The 10,158-nt window shown below is 46.5% G+C and overlaps 1 non-coding gene across 1 annotated transcript; it reads right to left on the reverse strand.

Annotated features, from left to right (window-relative positions):
• Positions 1 to 409: 409 nt before the first annotated feature.
• TRNAE-UUC (transfer RNA glutamic acid (anticodon UUC)) lies at positions 410 to 482 on the reverse strand. Its single transcript has one exon. It is a non-coding gene; the product is annotated as a tRNA-Glu (tRNA).
• Between the last annotated feature and the right edge of the window lie 9,676 nt (positions 483 to 10,158).

Consider the following 10,158-nt stretch of genomic DNA (forward strand, 5'->3'; position numbering starts at 1 on the left):
TATTTTCATTCTCATTTCATAGCTGACAAAATTGAGGTTCAGAGAAGTAAGAGGATTTGCTGAGGAAGTGGAGGAGGTGGGATTTGAACCCAGACCTGGCGACTCCAGACTCTGCGAGGCTTCCTCCCTGACGGTTCACTGTCTCATCAAGGGCAAGCAGGCCACCAGGTGGAAAGGCCAGGTTCGGTCAGAGCTAACCTGTCCTTCCGGAAGAAGTGCAGACCAGTCAGGAATAATTCATGGCAAACTCCATTTCCCATGAGCTGCTTACTCCCAAGGCATCACGGTGGCAGAACCAGGACCGGGTGGTCTCAGAGATGCCCTCTGCTTCACTGTTCACTATTTCTTTCTTCCTTCCTTCTTTTTTTTCTCCTTTTCTTCTCTCTCTCTCTCTTTCTTTCAGGCTCTATGCTCAACATGAGGCTTGAACTCATGACCCTGAGATTGAAAGTCACAAGCTCTACCAACTGAGCCAGCCAGGCACCCCTCTGCTTCACTATCTCTGCTTCAGAGCAGCAACCTTGAGGTCCATGTAGCCCAAGCTCTCATCCTTTGGTGGACCTCCACTGTGCTATCTCTTAGAGAGGTAGTTCAGCCTCTGCTTGAACATTTCCACAGACAGCGGGCCCACTCCCCACTAAGGCAGCTCTGACAGGGCTACCCTTCCGAGTTGTGTTGGCCCAAGCCCTCCAAACCCCCATCAGTCTATTGACAGAAATATGACCACATATAACAGTAATTGGCTTTCTCTGGCTCTGTCCCTGCAGACGTTCTTGGGAATGCCCTGCAAGTGCTCTGCCTTTGGAGATATGCTTCCCAGAAGTAAACCACCCACATTAAAGGTGCTGACTTTTTTTTTTTTTTAAGATTTTATTTATTTATTCATGAGAGACACACAGAGAGAGGCAGAGACCTAGGCAGAGGGAGAAGCAGGCTCCATGCAAGGAGTCGGATGTGGGACTCGATCCCGGGAACCCGGGATCACACCCTGAGCAGAAGGTAGACGCTCACCGCTGAGCCACCCAGGCGTCCCAAGTGCTGACTTTTTAAAAACCAAATCCTCATTGTCCAAACTGTCAAGAAGCTGCCATTGACAAATCATGCTGACGTTCCTTCTGGCATGTTCGTGAAAGTGTCCACTCCTTTATGCAGTGCTCCTGGGACTCAGGGGTGAGCACTGAGGATCCTTGTCCCTGAATCACCTTCTCCTCCTCACCCTGTCCTTGAACCTCTTTTATCCTCTTCAACTCTCTTTCCTTAGGATGACTCCTTTCCAGGGAGCCCTCTATCCCTTGTGCAAGCAGATGCTCAAGAATCCTCCCGTCCTGTCCTCTAGGCCTGCGCGGACAGGCCTAAATTCTAGAGTAAAATCAGCTTAGGCAGTAATAACAGCTAACATTCATTCGCTGGACAAGTATTTACCACGCTCCTACTGTGTACCACGGAGTGCTCTAAGGGTTGGAGACACAGCAGTGCACAAAGCAAGACAACAGGAGCATCCCTTCCTTCCTGGAGCCCTGGTCCCCGAAGGCTGTAGGTGCTTCTCAGGCCCCCCGGGCACTGCTACGGGCACCTTCCGTGTATGAGCTCATTCAATTCTACAAGAATTTTCCTGGTAGCGAGACAGGACCGGCAGGCAGGTGACTGGCCGCGGGACAGCGCCAGGGGCCCCCGGGGAGGGAGTCCTTTCCTGCGTCCGAGGCTGGGCCGCCCACGCGGCGCCCCGCGAGCCCCAAGCGGCCAGGTGCGAGGCGGGGAGCTCGCAGGACTCCGTGTTTCCTAGACCAAGGCGCCCTCAGGTGGCTCCGGGTCTTGTGAAACCAGCCCGGACTGGAGTGAGTTTCCCGGGTCCCCGGAACCTGGGAGCCGGCTGGGGGAAGGAGCGGGTCCAGGGGCCCCTGCGAGCGGAGAGCCGGGCAGCGCAGGTGGGCGAGGGGCAGCCGGCGCCAGGTGGGGCAGCGGGGGGGGGGGGGGGGGGCTCCGGCTGCCCAGCTCAGCGCGCACCCCGGCGCCAGGTCTCAGTTTCCCCATCTGTGGCTCTCGGCTGGTGGCTCCCACGAGCCGGGCAGGTGGTGGTGGTGGTGGTGGTTGCGGCGGGCCCCTGGTCCCCTTCCTCCGCGCCCGGGGTGCGGGCTCGGGCGGCGGGGGAGGGCGCTGCGGGCTCTGGCGCCCCCTGCAGGCCGACGGCGCCCGCGCCCCGGTCAGGCCCCGGAGGGCGGGCGGCGCTGCGCAGGCTGATGTCACCGCGGAGAACGGACGTGAGTCACCGCTCCTCGGGGCCAGGGGGCGGCGGGGCAGCGCGGAGCCGCGGCCGCAGGAACTCGGGACAATGGCGGGAAGTGAGAGGAACGTGGGCCTGGCCGCGGCAGCGCTGCCCCCCGGCGCCCGCGACCCCGCGGGGGGGACGGGGCGGGGCGCCCCCGAGGCGCAGCCCGGGCGGTCTCTGCAGCTCCCGAGCCCCCTCGGGGCCCGCCTCTGCGCGGTGCTCAAGCTCGAATGAACGTCCGAAAAATCCCAGAGCCTTATTAGAACCCGGGCCCCACCCCGGAGTCGAGCAGAGCTGGGGCGACACGGGTGTGCATCTTCACAAACTCCCAGCGCGGGCTGCTGGGGCAGGGGTCCCCGGACGGCTCCTTGAACCTGGCACCACGTTAGAGCAAAGTCCACGCTGCTTAGCGGGCCTACTGTGCTGGGGTCGCTCCGCCTCACCTCTCCCACACGTGTTCTAGCAAGCCTCGACTACTTACATTTTGCTTACATTTTCTTTCCCCTGTGTGTTTGCACAGGCTGTTTCCTGTGCCCCGAGCACCTTTCCCCTCATCCTGCTGCTGCCCAAACAGGCTGACTTCCATGACCCTTTCAAATCTCCATGGTGTGCATCAAAGGGCACAGTCAACGGAGACAGAAAGCCACCCCACATAATAGGAGAAGAATAAGGGGTTAATACCCAGAATACATAAAGAACTCCTATAATTCAGCAACAAAAACCACACACAACCCAATTTAAGAATGAGCAAAGAACTTGAATAGCCATTTCTCCAAAAAAGATAGGTGAATGGCCAATAAGCATATAAAAACATGCTCACTATACTCATCGTTAAAGGAATGCAAATCAAAGCCACAAGGTCAGAGGGGTGGGCAACTCTTGATCCCGGCCTCACATGGGGTGTAGAGATTACATACATACGTATACGCATACATCAATAAATATTAAAAAGAACAAAAATAACAAGTGTTGATAAGGCTGTGGGGAAATTGGAACCCTTGTGTACCATTGGTGGGAAGGTAAAGCGGCATGGGTGCTGTCAAAAACATATGGCAGTTCCTAAAAAAATTAAAAATAGGATTACCATATGATCCAGCAATCTACCAGAAAGAATCAAAAGCGGAAACTCAAACAGATACTTGTACACCCATGTTCATAGCATCATTATTCACAATAGCCATTTCTCCAAAGAAGATATATGAATGGCCAATAAGTACGGAAAGATACGCTCAGTGTACTAATCATTAAAGGAATGCAAATCAAAACCACAATGAACGGGTGTGATGGCTGCACAACAATGTGAGTGTACCTAATGCCACTAAACTGTATACTTAAAAATGTTGGAGATGATAAATTTTAGATTATGTGTATTTTATCACAATTAAAATTAAAAAAAAATCCACAGCAGCCTCTGACTGCCTGCTTCCCCTTCTCCTCTAGAATAGATCAGACTTCCTTATTTGCTCCCATTATACCCAATATCTCCAGGAAAACATTTGCCATACAGTGGAGGTTCGGGCATTTGTTTGTTTCTTTTAATTCACGCCTTTATTGTTCTAATGGACAGCGGGCTCCTTGGGGCTGGGAAACCACTCAGTGTTATTATTCTGTGCCCTCTGCACATAATCAGGGTAAGCCCTCAATAAAACTTTGGCCCATGAGTGGATGGAGGATGAGAGTCAAAGAAAGGGAGAGTGGGTGTGTAGGTGGGTGGATGGATGAATTAACACATGTATGAGTAGATGGATGGACGTCCCCAGAGTGTAAGGGGCCACTGCAGTAACCCAGGCTTTTTGCAGTGGAGAGGAGCCTGTCCTAAGAGGCTGTGCCCACTGACCTGGCATAGCACAGTGAACAGCTCAGCACAGCTTTCCAAATCTGGACGTGAGTGTCAAGCACGAGCCTGAGGCCACGGATACCACACACACCCTTTGGCAAACGTCACGATGAAAGTGCACCAGTCTGGAGACCTACATTCTTTTCCCAGCTCTGCACTCATTCTGTGACCTTGGACAAATGGCTTGCTCTCCCCACCTATAAAGTGGGGAAGGGGCAAAGTGCTAAGGTCTACCTGCTCTAAATCTTCATCCGTTTGTTTTTCTTTCATCGATTGTGATCAAAGTTAATGATGAAGTATTTCCAATAAAAAAGGGACACCTGGGTGGCCCAGTCAGTTACATGTTGGACTCTTGATTAGAGCTTGGGTCATGATCTCAGAGTGGTGAGATGGAGCCTGCAGCAGGCTCTGCGCTCAGAAGGGAGTCTGCTTGAGATTCTCCCTCTCCCTCTCCCCTTTGCCCCTCCCTCTGCTCATGCTCTTTTTCTAAAAATAAATAAAATATTTTCTAAAGAAAGGTACAAAAAATGGGCACCTGAGTGGCTCACTCAGTTGAGTGACTGACTCTTGGTTTCAGCTCAGGTCATGATCTCGGGGTTGTGGGATCTGGTCATGCATCTGGCTCTGTGCTTGGTGGGAAGTTCACTTGGACTCTCTCAGCACCTCCCCTCTGCTCGCTCTCTCTCTCTCAAATGAATAAATAGAACTTTTTTTTTAAAAAAAGGTACAAAAGATATTATGACAGACACCCATGTACTTGCCTACACAGATTTAACAAATATTAACATCATGCTGTATTTGCTCCATATTTCTTAAAAATAAAAAGACTCTGATAAATCCAAAGCTCTTCCTTATTTCCCCTGTTAAGATAACCATTATTCTCAAGTTGCTATAGATCCTTCTTGGGACACCTGGGTGGCTCTGTGGTTGTGCGTCTGCCTTTGGCTCAGGGCGTGATCCTGAGGTCCTAGGATCGAGTCCTGTGTTGGGCTCCCCTGCATGGAGCCTGCTTCTCCCTCTGCCTGTGTCTCTGCCTCTCTCTCTGTGTCTCTCATGAATAAATAAATAAAATCTTTTTTTTTTAATAAATAAAATCTTAAAAAAAAATCCTTCTTGTCCACCCATAGATGCTTTTACCATGTGACTAATCATCAAAATGTACAATATTATATTAATATGTGTATAGATAAATACTACACATATGTAATATATAATACATATATTAACAATATGTGTTTATAAATAGTAAGATACCATGTAAATTCCTTTGAAATTTGAAAAGTGAATCTTGCTTTTACACTCCTGTTTCTGAGATTCATCCATGTTGATACATTCTAATCCATTATTTTAAGATTCTGTCTGTTGTTGTTGTTTTAAAGATTTTATTTATTTATTCATGAGAGAGAGAGGCAGAGATATAGGCAGAGGGAGAAGCAGGCTTCATGCAGGGAGTCCGATGTGAGACTCGATCCCAGGACTCCAGGATCACACCCTGGGCCAAAGACAAGCTTTAAACCGCTGAGCCACCCAGGGATGGTGTTTAAGATGCTGTTTGTATAGTTTTCAGTTGTGACAGTAAACCTCAGTTTATTTATCCATTCTCTTACTGATAGACTGTTTACTGTTTCCTTTTTTGTTATGTGTAGCACTGCTATGAAGATTCTTGTACATGTCCCTCCCACAAACATGTGGGGAGGTTTTTAGGCAAATAGTTGCATATCTTCTGCTCTCTGAATACTTGGGACCATTTTGTTTCCAATTTTAGAATGGTTCTGATCTTAAAAATGTAATATGCTAAAGGATTCTATTTCCTCTTGAAAAGACAAGCAGATGGAAAACAGATCAATGGGTGCCAGGTGTAGGGGTTGTTGAGGGGAGGGTGTGATTATAAAAGAGAGAAATAAGGATTGTTTGGGGTTGCTCTATATCCTGATTGTGGTGGTAGTTACACAAATCTATACATGTGTTACAATTAGGACTGTATGGAAAGGAAAGAAAATCCATCTTAAATTTAAGAATATTTTTAAAATAAAAACGTTTAAATGTAATATGGTGGATATGCCACATATTGCCTAAAACAGCCAGTGGAGCACCCCATAACCAAACAATAATATTTCTTCAGGAAAATATATGAACAATCACATGGTTTTTCTTATTTTTAAATTTATCTTACTATTATTTTTTAAGATTTTATTTATTTATTTGACACAGAGAGAGAGAGAACCTGTGTTATGAGGGAGAGGGACAGGGAGAAGCAGGCTCCTCACTGAGCAGGGATCATGACCTGAGCTGAAGGCAAACGTTTAACTGACTGAGCCACCCAGCTGCCCTAAATAATCACATTAAATGGGACAAATTAAGACTTTAAAAAACTCAAATTAATTCAGTTTTTTTTATTGTGGTAAAATGCACATAACAAAATTTACCATCTTAACCATTTTTAAGTGCACAGTTGGTTCAGTGGTATGAAATACAATTAATCACATTATGCAATCATCACCATCATCCATCCACTCAATGTTTTTTATCTTATAAAACTGAAACTCAGGACCCTGGGTGGCTCAGAGGTTTAGTGCCTGCCTTCGGCACAGGGCATGATCCTGGAGTCCTGGGATCGAGTCCTGCATTAGGCTCCCTGCATCGAGCCTGCTTCTCCCTCTGCCTGTGTCTCTGCCTCTCTCTCTCTTTTTCTCTCTCTGTGTCTCTCATGAATAAATAAAATCTTTAAAAGAAAAACTAAAACTCTGTACCTGTTTAACAATAATTCCCCATTCTGCTTTCTTCCTAATCCCTGAAAACGCTGTTTCTGTCTTTATGATTTTGACTACCCTAAGTACCTCATATAAGTGGAATTATACAGTATTTGTCTCTTTGCTACTGGCTCATTTCATTTAGTACAATATCCTCAAGATTCATCCATGTTGTAGTGCATGTGTCAGAATTTCCCCTTTTATTTAATTAAATTAAAGATTATATTTTTCATTATTATTTTTTAATTTTATTTTTAAAGATTTTACATATTCATTCATGAGAGAGACACACACACAGAGAGACAGAGAGAGAGAGAGGCAGAGACACAGGCAGGGGGAGAAGCAGGCTCCATGCAGGCAGCCCGATGTGGGACTCAATCCAGGGTCTCTAAGATCACGTCCCGGGCCAAAGAGAGGCTCAACCACTGAACCACCCAGGTGTCCCTTCCTTCCAATTCTAGATCAAGTTTTGTCCTAAAGTGCATTTAAGGCAAACAAACTTAGGGGTGAAAAAAACTTGCAGTTTTCAGAGTTTTTTAATTTGGGAATTGCAGATAAGGAACTGTAGACTTGTACCAGCTTACATTCCCACCACAGATGTATGAGTTCTCCTTCACCCCCATCTATAGCAACATGGTATTATCAGGTTTTTTCAATTTTGGCCAATCTGATCAGCCTGAAACAAGGTCTCTTTTTTTTTTTTTTAATTTTTATTTATTTATGATAGTCACACAGAGAGAGAGAGAATGGGGCAGAGACACAGGCAGAGGGAGAAGCAGGCTCCATGCACCGGGAGCCCGACGTGGGACTCGATCCCAGGTCTCCAGGATCGCGCCCTGGGCCAAAGGCAGGCGCTAAACCGCTGCGCCACCCAGGGATCCCAAGGTCTCATTATTAATATTTGAATTCCCACGATTACTAATGAGGTTGAACATTTTTTTGTTTATGACCATTTGATAGCTTGTATGTTCATAAGAATATGTCCATATCTTCCAGGTTTCCCAATTTGTTGGCACATAAATTTTCGTAATATTCTCTTCTAATTGTATGTCTGTGGTGCCGGTTGTGGTCTCTCCTTTTTCATTGGTGATTTTATTTATTTGGGTCCCTTCTCGTTTCTTTTTGATAAGTGTAGCTAGCGGTTTATCCATTTTATTAATTCTTTCGAAGAATCAACTCTTAGTTTTGTTGATCTGTTCTACTGGTTGGTTGGTTTGTATATTTGTTTCTGCTCTATTCTTTATTATTTCCCTTCTTCTGCTGGCTGTAGGCTGTATTTGCTGTTCCTTTTCTAGATCCTTTATGTGTAAGGTTAGGCTGTGTATTTGAGACTTCTCTTGCTTCTTGAGGTGGGCTGGTAATGCCAGTTATTTCCCTCTTAGGACCACCTTTGCTGTGTCCCAAAGGTTTTAGACTGTCATGTTTTCATTTTCATTTGCTTCCATGTACTTTTTAAATTTCTTCTTTAATTTCCTGGTTAAGGGCAGCCCTGGTGACTCAGCGGGTTAGCGCCGTCTCCAGCCCAGGGTGTGATCCTGGAGACCCAGGATCGAGTCCCACGTCGGGCTCCCTGCATGGAGCCTGCTTCTCCCTCTGCCTGTGTCTCTGCCTCTCTCTCTGTGTGTCTCTTGTGAATAAATAAATAAAATCTTTAAAAAATAAAATCTTTAGGGGTTCCTGGATGTGGCTCAGTCTGTTGAGTGTCTGTCTTTGACTCAGGTCACCATCTCAGGGTCCTGGGATCCAGCCCCACATCAGGCTCTTTGCTCCTTGGGAAGTCTGCTTTTCTCTCTCCTTCTGTGTCCTCCCCACTGCTCATGCTCTGTCTCTTTCTCTCTCTCAAACAAAGCAATAAAATATTTTTTAAAAATAATAAAATCTTTTAAAAATAAATAAATAAAAATTAAAAATATCTGAATAGAGCCTGAGGAAGAGATCTGATGTTATATTTTGCATATATTAGCCACTTACTCTGCTAGCATGATCTATTGATACCTTCTTTTTTCACTGATTCATAGTAACACCCCCTCTGTCACAGCCCAAGTTCCCATCAACATGTGATCCTTCTCTGGGTCTTCCACTCAGTTCCATGCTCTCTTTGTCTACCTTTGCTAATATGAAGTGTTTATACATGGCAGGACAACCCCCTCCCTCCTTATTCTTCTACAACAGTGTCTTAATGATTCCTGACCCTTTAGTCCTCTACTTTTTTACAAAAATTAAAGGAAAATATTTCTGTTTCTGTAGAGAAAAATGCTGGATTTTGTTGAGTATTATCCATGGGCCACAATTCTGTTAGTAAAGAGCGAGGACAACATTGTTGTTTTTTTTCCTCGGAGAGAGGGCAGTCATACCTCATTCAGTCTGAGGTTACCTTTCAGTAACCTCCAACGTCTAGAAAACACAAGAAAACAAGAGAAGACTACAGGAGGTCTCTGAGAAGCTACAGACAGAGCCTATGCACTAAATCACATGCTTTGCCACAGGAGAACCTCTCAGGCCTCCCTCAGCACCCGTTCACTTTTACCCTAGTCACTATTCTAAGAAACTTGATTATCTGGTTTCCTAGCCTACAGTGAAGTAAAAGCTTCAGCTTAGAAGAGGATATCCAAGGGAAAAAAAAAAACAAAAACCAACAAAAAAAAAAAACAAATGTTGATGACTAAGCATGTCAACAAAAATAAATAAATAAGAAGTCCAAATCCTCAAAAATAGATGAGGGAATATAAGAGGGCAACAGAGTGTGGCCTCTCACTTCCGGCTTGGAGGCACTGCTGTGCATTTTGTTTAAAAAAAAAAAAAAAAAAAAGGGCAGCTCTGCTCCTCAGGTCCAGTCATTCAAGAGCCACCTTTACCTTGTGGCTTCCAGGCTGCTCTGGCTGTGGCCATTCCCCTCAGAGGTGAGGAGGGGAAGTGGAGAAAGTCGAATCCAGCATTTCCTCGTAGGCAAGTGGGGTGGGCTGGGCTGGGCACCCGCCACCAGGTCTCACGGCTGAAAGGCTGGCCTAGTGACCCTACCCAGCCACACGGGGACTGAGAGACAGCCCCTTCCTGAGGAAGCAGGTCACATAGGGCCCCCGTAGGACTTTGACTCACATTCTGAGTGAGACAGGGCACCATCTGTATGTTTGAGCCCAGCAACGATGTGATTTGACTTGTGAAATATCCTTCCAGCTGTCCATGTTAAGAAAGCCAAGGGGGGGTGAGGGTTGGAGTCAAGGGCCAAAGCAGGGAACTCAGTCTGGTGACCTGCTACTCAGGTGGAGCTGACATCTTCCTCCCTGTTCGGCTTCCACGACATTCCT

Source organism: Canis lupus, chromosome 16, assembly GCF_048164855.1.
Source record: "Canis lupus baileyi chromosome 16, mCanLup2.hap1, whole genome shotgun sequence".
In the NCBI taxonomy this organism is placed as follows: Eukaryota; Metazoa; Chordata; class Mammalia; order Carnivora; family Canidae; genus Canis; species Canis lupus.